Below are 12288 nucleotides of genomic sequence, written 5' to 3' on the forward strand. Positions count from 1 at the left end.
CTCCACTGTTCTCCCACTTCAGTCTTTCTGGATCAACCTGAAGAAATGGGTTTCAGCTACTGGGGAGAACCCTGGACTCCTTGTTGCTCTCCAAGAAGTCCCACCCAGCCCTGGAATTGTCCCCATCAGGATTTTAGGGGGAGTGGACAGCGGCTGGTGCTGAATTACAGCTGAGACTGAGGTGGGTTTGCATCCTGCAGTTAGAGCCCAGAGGGCCCAGGAAGGTCGGTCAGCTGCATAGGTTTCTCCTGGTCATTTGATTAACCTTGAAATAGTGCAAATCCACGTTCTCCAGGTTACATATTTTAGACTTCACTTATGGTGTTATGGCGAGGTTTTCCTCCTCTTCCTAGCTGTGTCAAATCAGGGAAGATGTCGTTTCATGGGTCTCAGTTTCAGTATCTCCGATGCTGTGGATTATTACCCTGCCTACTTCCACAGGGCTGTTGGCAGGATCAAAAGACACTGAGAGGTGCAGGCTGACAAATAGAATCCCTACACTATGTAAAGCATCATATTTAGGGCAGGTCATCTACTGTCCATTTCCAAGCGGACTGTCCCAGTTTAAGAGGAGTGAAGTTTATTGCCAGCTAATAATAATAAAAAAAAGATTTGGGCAGACAAATGGAAGCCTCAACCTATTTTTTCTTCCTTAGTAAATTTAGTAGATAAAAATGAGAACTAACAGCCATGAATAGCAAAGGTTTTATAGAGCTTAGCGAAAAGAGAATGTTTAAGTCATATCACATTAAACACAGAACGCCTTATTCATGGAACATTATATCCAAGATAGTTCTGGCATTTCAGGCAGGAAATATACAAATTAAGATTTCCCTCATCGACTCCTGCTTATTCCTCTTGAGTATTTATGTTCTCAGGAATCTCATCTTAAACGTACCTTAAATGTACATATGTGCGAAGACTTAATATTTACTGAGAAAAAGCTTCCAAATTTGTAAAGAACATCAGAAACTAAATGAGTATTATTACATCAACTGCCACATTGCTTCCAAATTTCTCCTGATTTCATCCAGTGTTTTTATGTCAGCAGTGGCATGGGTACACTATTTTGGCATCATATTTTCATATAAAATTACTCTCTGTGTTTGAGTGTGTGTGTTTGTGTGTGTGTTTGTGTGTGTCTATACCTCAGGAAAGCCCACTGGTTCTCATTTTTAATGAATATTTAGTAAATACCACTCTTTGGATTTAGAATATTTTAAACCTCAGCTTCCACAAGCAACTTCAATTTGGGTTTCTTAAAACATTCTTAAGTGAGAGAAAGAACAATGACATCAAGCACACATTCGTCTGGTTCTGCCAATCTTCCAGTGACAAAGGGAATATTCTTGGTGTCTTTATTTCACTGTTTATATTTGAGCCTCCCCCACCCCCCTGCAGCGCTGTGGACAATTTGCCGAGTGTATTCCCTGTTCTCAGACTCTTACTGGTTAGACCCACACTGATTATTTTCACATAGTACAAAATCAGTTGGAGGAACCTACAGCTAACAGCTGATGGCAAAGGATATAAAAAATATCATCATCAGTTACATAAGCGTTTTTAAAAATTTATTTCCCAGGAACTAAACTGTCAAAGCAGAAAGATTTTGTTGTTTTTACACAAAGAAGCAAATAGCTCTAAGGTTGATCTGTTGATAATAGAGCCAGAGTCTCAAGGCCTGGGAATCAGACACCTGCTACCTGGTTTCAGCACGGGGGCCACGGGGCTCCCAGTCCTGTTGGTCTGCCTCAATTCATCGGTCCCACAGGTGGCTTTCCTCTAGCTTTATGCCTTTCCATCCTCACAGGGCCACCACACCTGCCTCCTGCCTCCGAGGTCACTCCTCATCTCAAACGCCCCCTCCACCCTCGCTACCTTAGTATATTTTCTTATAAAAACACCAAATTAAGAAACTTTAAGGGGCCTTCTTGACCCCCACACAAACGTTCTTGCTCTGGTCCCATTCCTTTCTAAAGGTTTTGAAATGTGGATAAATCCTGTAAATGAATGTATACCCATTCGTGATGCTGTAATGTGTTATATTTCCCAGATAACTTTTGCATTTCGAGCCAGAGAGGGGAAGGGAATTAATACTGAGTTTCCCTTATATGCCAGGCACTGAGGTAGGAAACTCATACACATATTTAACTTCATCCAAGAACTCTGTGAGGCAGGGATTCGTCTTTCTCCCTCCCTTTCTTTCTCTCTTCCTTCCACCAACAGTTTTTGAGCAACTACCAGGTATAAGACGCTGGGCATTACGTCTTAAAAAAGAACCCAGACCTCAGAGGAACTGGAAATTAAATGATTGTGCCTCAACTTAATTAGAGGTACTGAAAAAGACCCTTTTATGTTGGCACCTCCTGTTGCTGGTTCTGGCCCGTGGAGGATTTCTATATTTTCTGTTGGTGGCAGAATTCCTGACACTGGGCAGCACAGGGCCAGGAAAACTGGTGAACAAAACTCAGAGGGAGTTTGGGTGATGTGTTAAGGTGACAGAGCTGGTAACTAGTGGGGGCTGGGATTTGAACCCAGGTCCTGGTAGAACTAGAAAGGGAGAGGCTTCCAGTAGGCATGGTGCACTGTGAACCTCAGCTTTAATAGCCCTCTTGTGTCTGGCCCTTGCTTGCCCCCTAAGCTGCCAAATCTCACAGAATCACACACAATGTTGGCTATGCTGGGTTTGCTAGTTGTTGAAAATGAGGCTTCCCTGTTGCCTGCTGGGGGGGGAGGGGATGGTCTCCAAGACATTGCTTTGGGTAAAATGTTCAGAAATCCACAGACAACCCGAGAGTCGCTGCCATCTTTCCTCCTCTGTTTTTCTTTTATGGAAGTCATGCATAACTTATGAATAATGTAGAATGGCTATTTTGGGGATACATACTGAAATGATATGTGGCCCTACACAGACCCCAATGGACATACCCCACTCACGTATTCCCAGGGCCTGTTCTGGCCTGACATACGCTGGGGAAAGGCAACCACGGAGAACAACGCGCACTGCCAGTCTGGTGGTTTGTCTTTCAACGGGGCCTGGCAGATGGCGTTCTGGGAGATGGGGCGGGCACTAATCCTCTGGCGTCTGCCTGTGTAATCTCAGGCTTACCTAGGTAAGGCAGCACCGTTCTCACGAGCGAATGCTTTGCAATAGACAACTTCAAAGATGTAGTTTAACTCTCTGAGTTTGATTTGTGAACTTCAGAATGCCAAGAGCACTGCAATGAGGCTCACGCTGAGGTTCCTGCAGTTGTATAATTCGAGAGAGAGAGAGAGAGAGAGAGAGAGAGAGAGAGAGAGAGAGAGAGAGAGAGAGAGACTACACGCTAGCCTGTGATAGGTACTCTGCTGACCATTGCATTAAGCTGTTGGGAACTCCTTTTTCATGGAGCTACCATCTAGAGGGGCACAGACAGTCAACACTTCCCAGTGGGGTAGCCTTGAAGACTTTCCTTATTTCCCCTGTGTCTCAGTTTCTTTATGTGCAGAATGGGCTAATAACAGCACCATCTCCCTGGGTGGTTGAGAGGATTCGAAAGGTAATCCAGGTGTAAAGGCTGGAATCGCAAGTGCTCAATACAAGTTAGCGCTCCGTGGTACTGGTAGGAAAGTCCAGGGTATTGTGTCAGGCCACTGAGGGGACACTGATGCCACATGTGGGGCTCAGGGAAGGAATCTGAAAGAAATGCTATCGAATATGAGTCCCATCAGGTTAGCAAGAGGAAACCAGACAAAGAGGGATGGAGGAAAAACAGTTTAAGCATTAGCGATGCCATGTGCAAAACTCCAAGGCTAAATTCATCCTATTGCGTACAGGGATGACAAACACCCCCTCCCCGCAAGCCAAACAAAACACCAAGTATCCCAGTGACCTGTTGCTCTAATGAATTACGCCCAAATCTAGCAGCTTAGAACATACTACATACATGCAGACTAGTAACAAGAATTGCTCAGCTCTGGGGCTGATGCCTGTTCAATGCACATGTAAACTTCAACTTGAGCTAAATAAGTGATTTTCAGGGAAGAGGTGCTGCATTTCATCTTTGACCCTATGCTAGTTCAATAACTTACGGGGCAGGGAAGAAATAGTCAAATAAAGAATTCTAGCAAAATATGACCAGTCAACATAACAGACTGGAAGACAATAATTTTTCATCATTTTGCCTGAAAATAGCTCTTTTTATTATTTTGTTACCTTGTCAGCGCCTCTTAGTTTCTTTCTTTTCCCTTTTCTATTATTTATTGCTTAAGCTCTAACCCCATGGTTTATTTATTCAGTGAATGAATTGAGGGATCCATTCATCTAACTGTCCCGCAGCAAACGAAAACACATTGCGCAGCTGCACGTTACCTACCGAATTCAATTCCTTTCATCTTATTTCCAGAGTGATTGGAGAACTGTATCCAACTTCATAAAAGTGAGAAAACAAGAGTTTAAAATGTCCTGCTCTTACAAAGATAATCACAAGTCAATTCTTTCGTGAGGCCAGTGAAACAAATCCTTTCACAAACAGAGAAAATAACTCTTCTGAGGGTCAGAAACAAGCAACAAGGGCGCGTATCATAAAGGTCGACCCTTTGATACCTTCATTAGGTTTTGTAAAGGTTTGGTCATTTCTAAATCAGTCAGGCTGCCATTTGTCTGGGGTGGGGGTAGTTTTTATTTTCTTTTTTTTTTTTTTTTTTTTTTGAGATGTAGCATCCAGCATTTGACTCTGGAGGAAGGCCAAAGTCCATCGTCAATCTATAGAGGTGAGAACACGGGAAGTCGTCACTAGGGCACCAGGCCTGAATGGGGCTCTCACTCCCCACTATGTCCCTCATATGAAATGATCTGCTCTTCCTCTCCCCTTTCACCGTCTACCAAGAAGCGGCCACAAAACCTCGCTGCTTCCATCCTTCCAGCTTGCACATATGACATCCCTGGGTTCCTGTCATAGCCTCTGTCCAGCGATCTGCCTCTTCACTCTCCCCCTACCATCTTTAGCAGTGTATCCCAGAATCACGTGGAGGAGCTTCTCTAAAATACAGATCCTGTTTGGGTAGGTTTGCGGTAGATCCCTGGAATCCTTATTTTTAATAAGTGCCCTAAATGGCTGCAGTGACTGGTCAGGTTTGGGAAATGCTGATCTACAGGCTACTGTCGCTGTCCCATGTCACCCTCCACAGGGCACCACCGACCGCCCCCGCTTCTACTCACAGCTCCACGGCTCCCACTTCACTTACCACCTGTGGGCCCATTGGACCTCCAGGTCCTGTCAGAAGCTCTTCTTCCTACTCTATGGTCTTTATTGATCAACTGCTACTCATCGGTCAAGTGTTAGCCTTCTGTGTATGGCGCCCTCCTCTGGCTCTCACCACACCCTTCACATGCTCAGCTAATTGTATCTAACACATTAGCACCAAGACAGAGCCAGCAAAATTTTTCTGCAAAGGGCCAGACAGTAAACGTGTTAGGTTTTGCAGGTCATTTTGTCTCTGCTGTGCCTACTCAGTTCTGCCATTATAGTGTGAAAGCAGCCATTGACAACATGTAAATGAATGGGTATGCTGCATTCCAATAAAACTTTATTTACAAAAACAGGTGGAAGGCTGCATCTGGCCCAAGGGCCACAGTTTGCTGACTTTTGCTCTAGGTTCTGACACACTCAGTTTGTATCTGGGCACCATGTTTAAATGCATTATTTTGGGTAAGTTAGCTTAACCTCTCTAAGAGTTTGTTTCTTTATCTTTAAAATACACATAATAACAGGGTCATTTCTGTATTACATGAGAGCATGCCTGGCATTTGGTAATATGCTATTATAATTGTGAGTTTACTTGTCTGGCTTCCAAACTACACTTTAAGCTCCTTGAGGGTAGAGGCTGCTTGTTCCATCTCGAGCCCCAGTTGTTCACCTTTATTGATTTTCTCTGACCTTAGTAATAGAACTCCCGCACTGTTAGGTGGGCACATGGTTCTCGATGATTGGGTGTGAGAGAGAGTGATGTGTGCCGCCTCAATGGCAACTTCTCCCAAGGGATGTGTGTGCCCTCACTTGGCTCTGTTTCATTTCTACATGTGGGAGGTGGCAAAAGTGGGACCCAGAGGTGGAAGCTGAACTCTGAGAATGGTCTAACTATCCTGCCAGCCTTGGACTGCCTCCCTCTGGATTTTTATATGAGAGGAAAATACATTTCTATCTTAAATCATGGAATCTTGGAATTCTTCGTTACAGCAGCTAGGCCGATACCCTGCCTGATTCATAACCAGTCTTTTAAGAAGAGCTGACCTACCTACCCTTCTTGCTGGCTCTCAAAATATTACCAACATGAGAGCATGACCTCACTGTCTTGCTCATTCACTTTCCTTTGTTGTGTGTGTGTGTGTGTGTCTGTGTGTATGAGTGTTTGTGTGTGTGTTTTTATCAAGTAGGCTTTAAATTCTTGGCTTGGTGATGTGCCCTCAATTTCTGCCCCTGGAATTGTTGGGCTTTATGCTTCATAATGCTCCCTTGATTTTCCTCTAGGAATTAGGCTTTAGCTCATACCTCCAACCAATCCTCCAGCCATTTCCTCCAGTAGGAAATCCCCAGGAAATCATACGGAAGCCAGTCTTGACCCTCAGGCATTTGAGAAGGCTGAGCTGGGTAATCTCTGTCTTTCATTTCTCCAAGGAGTGCATGGAGGGATGATTTGAATGAGTGGTGTGTAATAATTAGGTCCAACCATCTAAAATGATTTCTAAATGCCAAAACCTCTTCTTTCCACCTCCCAACTGATTTGAGATTCTGAGTGTTTTCCCTGTGATGAGTGAGTGCCATGAGACCCATTTTGTGGCTGAGGAACTCGAGCGAGAGTGAAGCAAAGTGGCAGATACAATTAACGAGGGGGTAAGAGATTGCACTCCAGTCTCGGCAGCACACTGGGTTGCACAGGCGGCTAGTGACTCATGCTGCCTCCCCGCGAGGAAATCTCCATGCGATGTGCTGGGAGCGCAGGCATGTGGGCTGAGTAATTATAAATGCCTTTCAGAACTATGGGGCTTAAAATAATTGCCTCTTGTCGTTTTCAGAACAACGAGGGTTTGTCTTTTTAATTCTCGCAGGAGGCAGTGAAGGCTAAGATCACTGATGTGTTCAGAAGAATGAGCCGCTGCCAGAGCACCCTCCTTTGCTGGCAGGTAAGAGGTCCAGGGCAGGAAGAACAGGGCGCTGAATTGATCAGAACTCAAGGCACAGCTTGCCTGGTCTGTGCTCCTAAACAGGGAGAGAGAACAGAAGAACCTTCTGTCTCTTGTGACCCGATCACTGCTGGGGAAAAGGATTCACCACAGTGAACACAATTCTCTTTTTCTGACAGAATAAATGGAAAGCAACTAGGACTGAGGCTTCTCACTCTTTAGCATCTTTGTTCTGCCAGCCGGTAAGATGTTTGAGGAGGAGAAAATGTCATATTGTCCAGTATTACGAAACAAGAGCCTTTTCTCGTCTTAAAAAATATAACAAAAAAGTACTCTGAGTCTTAAATATGTCAGGAGTTGACGTGAAATTAGCTGAGGTAGCACTTCCATATTTTGTATGCACCATGAAAATCAGCCCTTCTGCTTAATGGACGCTTTATGCTCACTGATAAATTCAGAGGGTGGGAAGGAGGGCAGGTTAGTGAGAGTCAGAGTGGGAGCCTTGCTTCTTACTGCCTAGGTTCTCAGAGGGCTAATACAGTCACCAAACCTGACCTACAAACTCATCTTGAAGAGAGGAATGAAGCACATATGGGCGTGAAAGACTGGAGCCCATTTACTCTCGGGTGAATATGCATTTTCTGCAGCCAGATGAAGGATTCATTGTGTCCTTGACACAGCACGAAATTCAATCTGCGCCTCCTTACCCTACAGACAACAGCCTGCCAGGGGTCGTGCTAAGATTTTATAACAGTGCAGACAGCAGTCTTCACTAGCAAAATAAACATTTGGGAAATTGTGTTTCTGAGTCCCTTCTCCCTCCACTTCCCCCAATCCCAACCCATCATCCAATCCTGGTTCAATGAGATGCAGCGTTTAATATTTTGGAAATAATTTTCGAACAGATGGGGAAAGAAGCAGGAGGCCAGCCTCTGTTGCTGGCCTTGATGGTCTCTCTCCCTCCCTTTCTTTTTCAGCAAAACAACTCAAGCACTGATTGTTTTTTCCTTTGGAAGAAGAAGAAGAAAAAGACAGTATGAAAGTATTTTCAGATTTGTTCCTTGTTTTCCTTTGAAATCTAAGTTGAGGTCTTTTGTGTAACCTGACTGCTGAGGACATCTCGAAGAGAAGCTAGGGGTGTTTAAGGAGGGAGAAGGCAGAACTGTCGCCTGCCTGCTCCCAGTGGAGTGAGGCTCAGAGCCCTTCCTGTCTGTAGAGGCACGAGGGTGATTCTTCACACTCTTTTTTATTGAATTACAAATATCTTTCCAGATGAACACACTCCTAATCTAATTAGCTGAAAACAGGCGTCCCAGGTGCTACACTGCTTAACTAGAGGGTGGCATGAACAGCAGAGGAGAAGCGGCTGCTGCCAGAAAGATACCCGGCTGAGGCTTCCTTTGCGATGGGCACAGTTGGGGGTGGTGGGGGGGTGGTGCATTTGCCGGAGTGTTTTCTGCTTTACAGGGAGACAAAGGCAAAAAAATGTCATGTGGTCTCATAAAGCAATGGCCTATTTGCTTGTCTGCGTTTCCCCGTAAGGCCTGAAGGACCTGCGTTCTTGCCATCCTCTCACCACTGAATCATTAGCCCCTATCACAGGGCTTGGCACATAGTAGGTCCCAGGGTAGTATGTGAGGATACGTTATTTATACTTGTTACAAAAATCACAAGCCAAACAACCAGAACATGAGAGATCTGAGCTCAACATACCTCATGGATGTCTGCTATGCATGGTACTCATACTTAGGCTGACTCCCCATGCAAATTAAGAGAGTCTATAGATAGTAACTTTTAAAAATGGGAAGTTTTTTTTTTTTGTTTTTTTTACAGGAGTATGATCCATAGCCAAAAAAAAAAAATGAAACCATGAATTAGCTTAATATCCAGTCTTTGGTGAATGGTTTAATAGATTATGGCTTGTACACTAATAAATATAAAGACTAATTAGCAGTGTGGAAAAATGATTATGATTAGTACTAACTGTAAAAAAAGAAGAATCACCAATTGTATACTTGCTATTCTTGTGACTCCATAGTGTGTGTGTGTGTGTGTGTGTGGTGGAGGTGGAATGCTGAGGAAGAATGAAAATATACTGAGAAAAGGTTAAGATGGTAGTGGTGATTATTTTGCTTCTCAAAATTGGTGCTAATATTGACTCTATACCTTCCTTTTTTCCTTAGAAAAATAGTTTTAAAAATATTTTAAAACTAATCTTAAATTCTGAAATGTTAAAATGATTCTCTCTGGGTGGTAGTATTAAGTGGAACTTGAACGATTTCTTAATAAGTTCTGTATTTGCTTATTTTTCTCCATTGCATATTTAACATTTATAATTAGCTAAAGTAATACAGCAAATACTCACTCCCTTCCCTCTGTCACTGTGGGCTCACAGACCTCTTTGCCCATGGCCATGTGACTTGGTTTGGTGCATGGGTTGATGGTGCATGTGATACAGCAAATGTGTTTGTGTAGAAGGCCTTGTCCTCTTGCACATCTGCTATTACCATGAAAAGAACACGCTCTGGATAGATTGCCTGACTGAGAAAAATGAGAGATGCATGGAGCAGTTCTTCACCCAACGCTCAGCGTGGAGCCCAGACTAATAGAGCTCATTCTAGAACAGCTGACCCCAGACAACACATGTGTGCATCAGAAGACATGACGATCGTTCTAAGTCATTGAGATTTGGGGTGATTTGTACAGCAGTATTTTGACAATAACTTGGTGATAAAGTTTCATTTTTCATTGTCAACTTTCTAAGCAAAATATCTCTCTTTTATTCTTTTTGTCCCATCTTACTTTCTTACCAAATGGTATCCCATGGAAGTGGCCAAGACTCGGAGTAACTAGGCTAATGTTTAGCTTGGAGAGGAACGTTAACCTGAAGAGACACTTTTAAGAACACTAGAACATCAAATACTTGAACTACATGACAAAATGACACTAAAACTGTGATATTTTCCCTACCATCAATAGCATTATTAACACGTTAATAAGATTCATGAATCTCAATTACCGTTATGCTCAATTTGGGTTCCTCATCCGCCCTACATCATTGCTGTTCTCAGAGTTATTTGTCTCAAAGCTATTTATGTACCACCACAAAGTGACAGGGGATGGGGCAGGGGAGGAAATAGCCCCAAACCAAGCCAACAAATGTTCATCTCCAGTATTTCAATCAGTTCGTTGTTGCAAACAGCAGATAAAAAATGTTACAATTCAAATTCCAGTCATTAGGACTGCAGGAGAGGGCTGGCTGCCTGGTGTGGAGGAGTGATTTCTTTAAAGTGTCTTCCCAGTGCGTCTTTCTCTTCCCCAGAAACATAGCACACTGCAGAGTGAGCTGAGGCTCTGGCGAGAGTGCGAGAGAGGCTGTCCTCTCCAGGAGAACCCTAAAGTGAGGCGCCCTTACCTCAGCCTCCAGAGGCCCAGAGGCATGATGGGAAGGACGAGCAGAGGTCAGTGAGTGATCAGGCTGGTTAGCTGCCAACACTGCCCTGTGTGAGTTGTGTGTCAACCTACTTTTGGCTGGTTTGAATCCAGCGCATGATTCTAAAGCATTTTCACAACCGATATTAGCTCATTGAAGCACATGGCCTTGCTTGAGGTTGTTCCTATCCTCATTCACAGAGATTCTGGTTAGGTGGCTTGTTCAAGATGCCACTGACAGGAAACGATTCTGCCACCTGGTAGCTGTGTGACCTTAGGCAGTGTACTCATCCTCTCTGAGTACCTGTTTGTAAACTGAGGCTATGCTGTAGTGTCACCTACCTCAGAGGGCTTTTTTAAAGATTAAATAAAGCAATGCTTTGGCTTTTCTTGAGCATATTTCCTTAGGTACTTGCTGAAAACAAAGCCAAACAATTCCCCAAATCTTGTAGTATAAAATTCGGTACATACATCATACAAGTTCATTGAAGAGAAGTTAGACAAAAAAGTTACCCAGAATTCTACCATCCAGAGATACTAGTGTTAACACACTGATCTACAACCTTCCAATTATTTTCTTAGTTCGCACATTTAGACACACTTATATAGTCACAAAAAATGGTTGATACACACTATTTTGTCACCGGCTTTTGCCCCTAATAAATTATCATAAACATATTTTCTTGCCAATGAATGTGTCTATAATACATGTATTAATGGTTGCATGATATTTCATTTGATGGGTGTAATATAATTTTACATATCTAACCCCCTTTTTTTAATTTGTGTTCTCATTTTTCATCTTATAAATAACTCTTTGATTGAGCAAATGACTGATCAGTTTTAAAGGTAAATTTCCAGATGTGCTATTACTGGCTAAAATCACAAACATTTTAGTGTCACTTTGTACATTGCCTTACAGAGAAGTTCTAGCAACTTAAACTCTTGTTGGTGGTGAATGAAAACACCCATTTTACCATATTCTTGCTAATACTAGGCCTTGTCACTTTTTAACCTTTCTCTGTTTGATAGATGATAAATGATACTACATTGTTTTAATTTGTGTTTCTTTGATTACTACTGAAGATGAAACTTTTTATATTGATTGTTCATGGTCTTCATCATTAAATTAATTTTTTTCTTATTGATATCCAACAATTGTTATTAGATGACATAAATCTTGCCTTAAATATTATAAATGTTCCAGTTTTTCATTTGTTTTCAATTTTATGAAGTTTTTAACATTGCATACATTTGAAATTTTTATGTAATTAAATCTAGTATTTTATTTATTTGTTTATTTTTTGCCTTCATCTTGTAATATCATGCTCAGAGAGAAGTGGAATACTTCTTAAATTTTTTTTTTTGGAAGACATATGTCTGGTATGTTTTCTGAATCTTTGAATGACTGAGAATAAGTTTCTGTGGCCCTCATGTAAGAACAATACCTTGGTAGTTAGAGTATTTTTGACACGTATTCTTTTGTCCTTAAAATGCTGTAGAGGTCATTCCCCCATTCTCTAAAATTTAGTGTTGAGAGATATGTCTGATGCCTGTTGAGAGATATGTCTGTGAAGTTTTCTTCATAGTCTGTACCCTGCTTGGTTGGCCATTGGGCAGAATGATTGCAAGATTTTTCTTTATACTTGGAATTAAAAAAAAGAAGAAGGACATGATAAGGAGAGAGGTGTTTT

At 42.5% G+C, this 12288-nt stretch overlaps 1 protein-coding gene across 2 annotated transcripts in view; it reads right to left on the bottom strand.

Moving 5' to 3' along the window:
• The window catches only part of AOAH (acyloxyacyl hydrolase), a 132910-nt gene that overhangs the window by 61072 nt on the left and 59550 nt on the right, over positions 1–12288 (bottom strand). The gene's annotated exons all lie outside the window — the stretch shown is intronic.

Source organism: Rhinolophus sinicus, linkage group LG09 (genome assembly GCF_036562045.2).
Source record: "Rhinolophus sinicus isolate RSC01 linkage group LG09, ASM3656204v1, whole genome shotgun sequence".
NCBI lineage: Eukaryota > Metazoa > Chordata > Mammalia > Chiroptera > Rhinolophidae > Rhinolophus > Rhinolophus sinicus.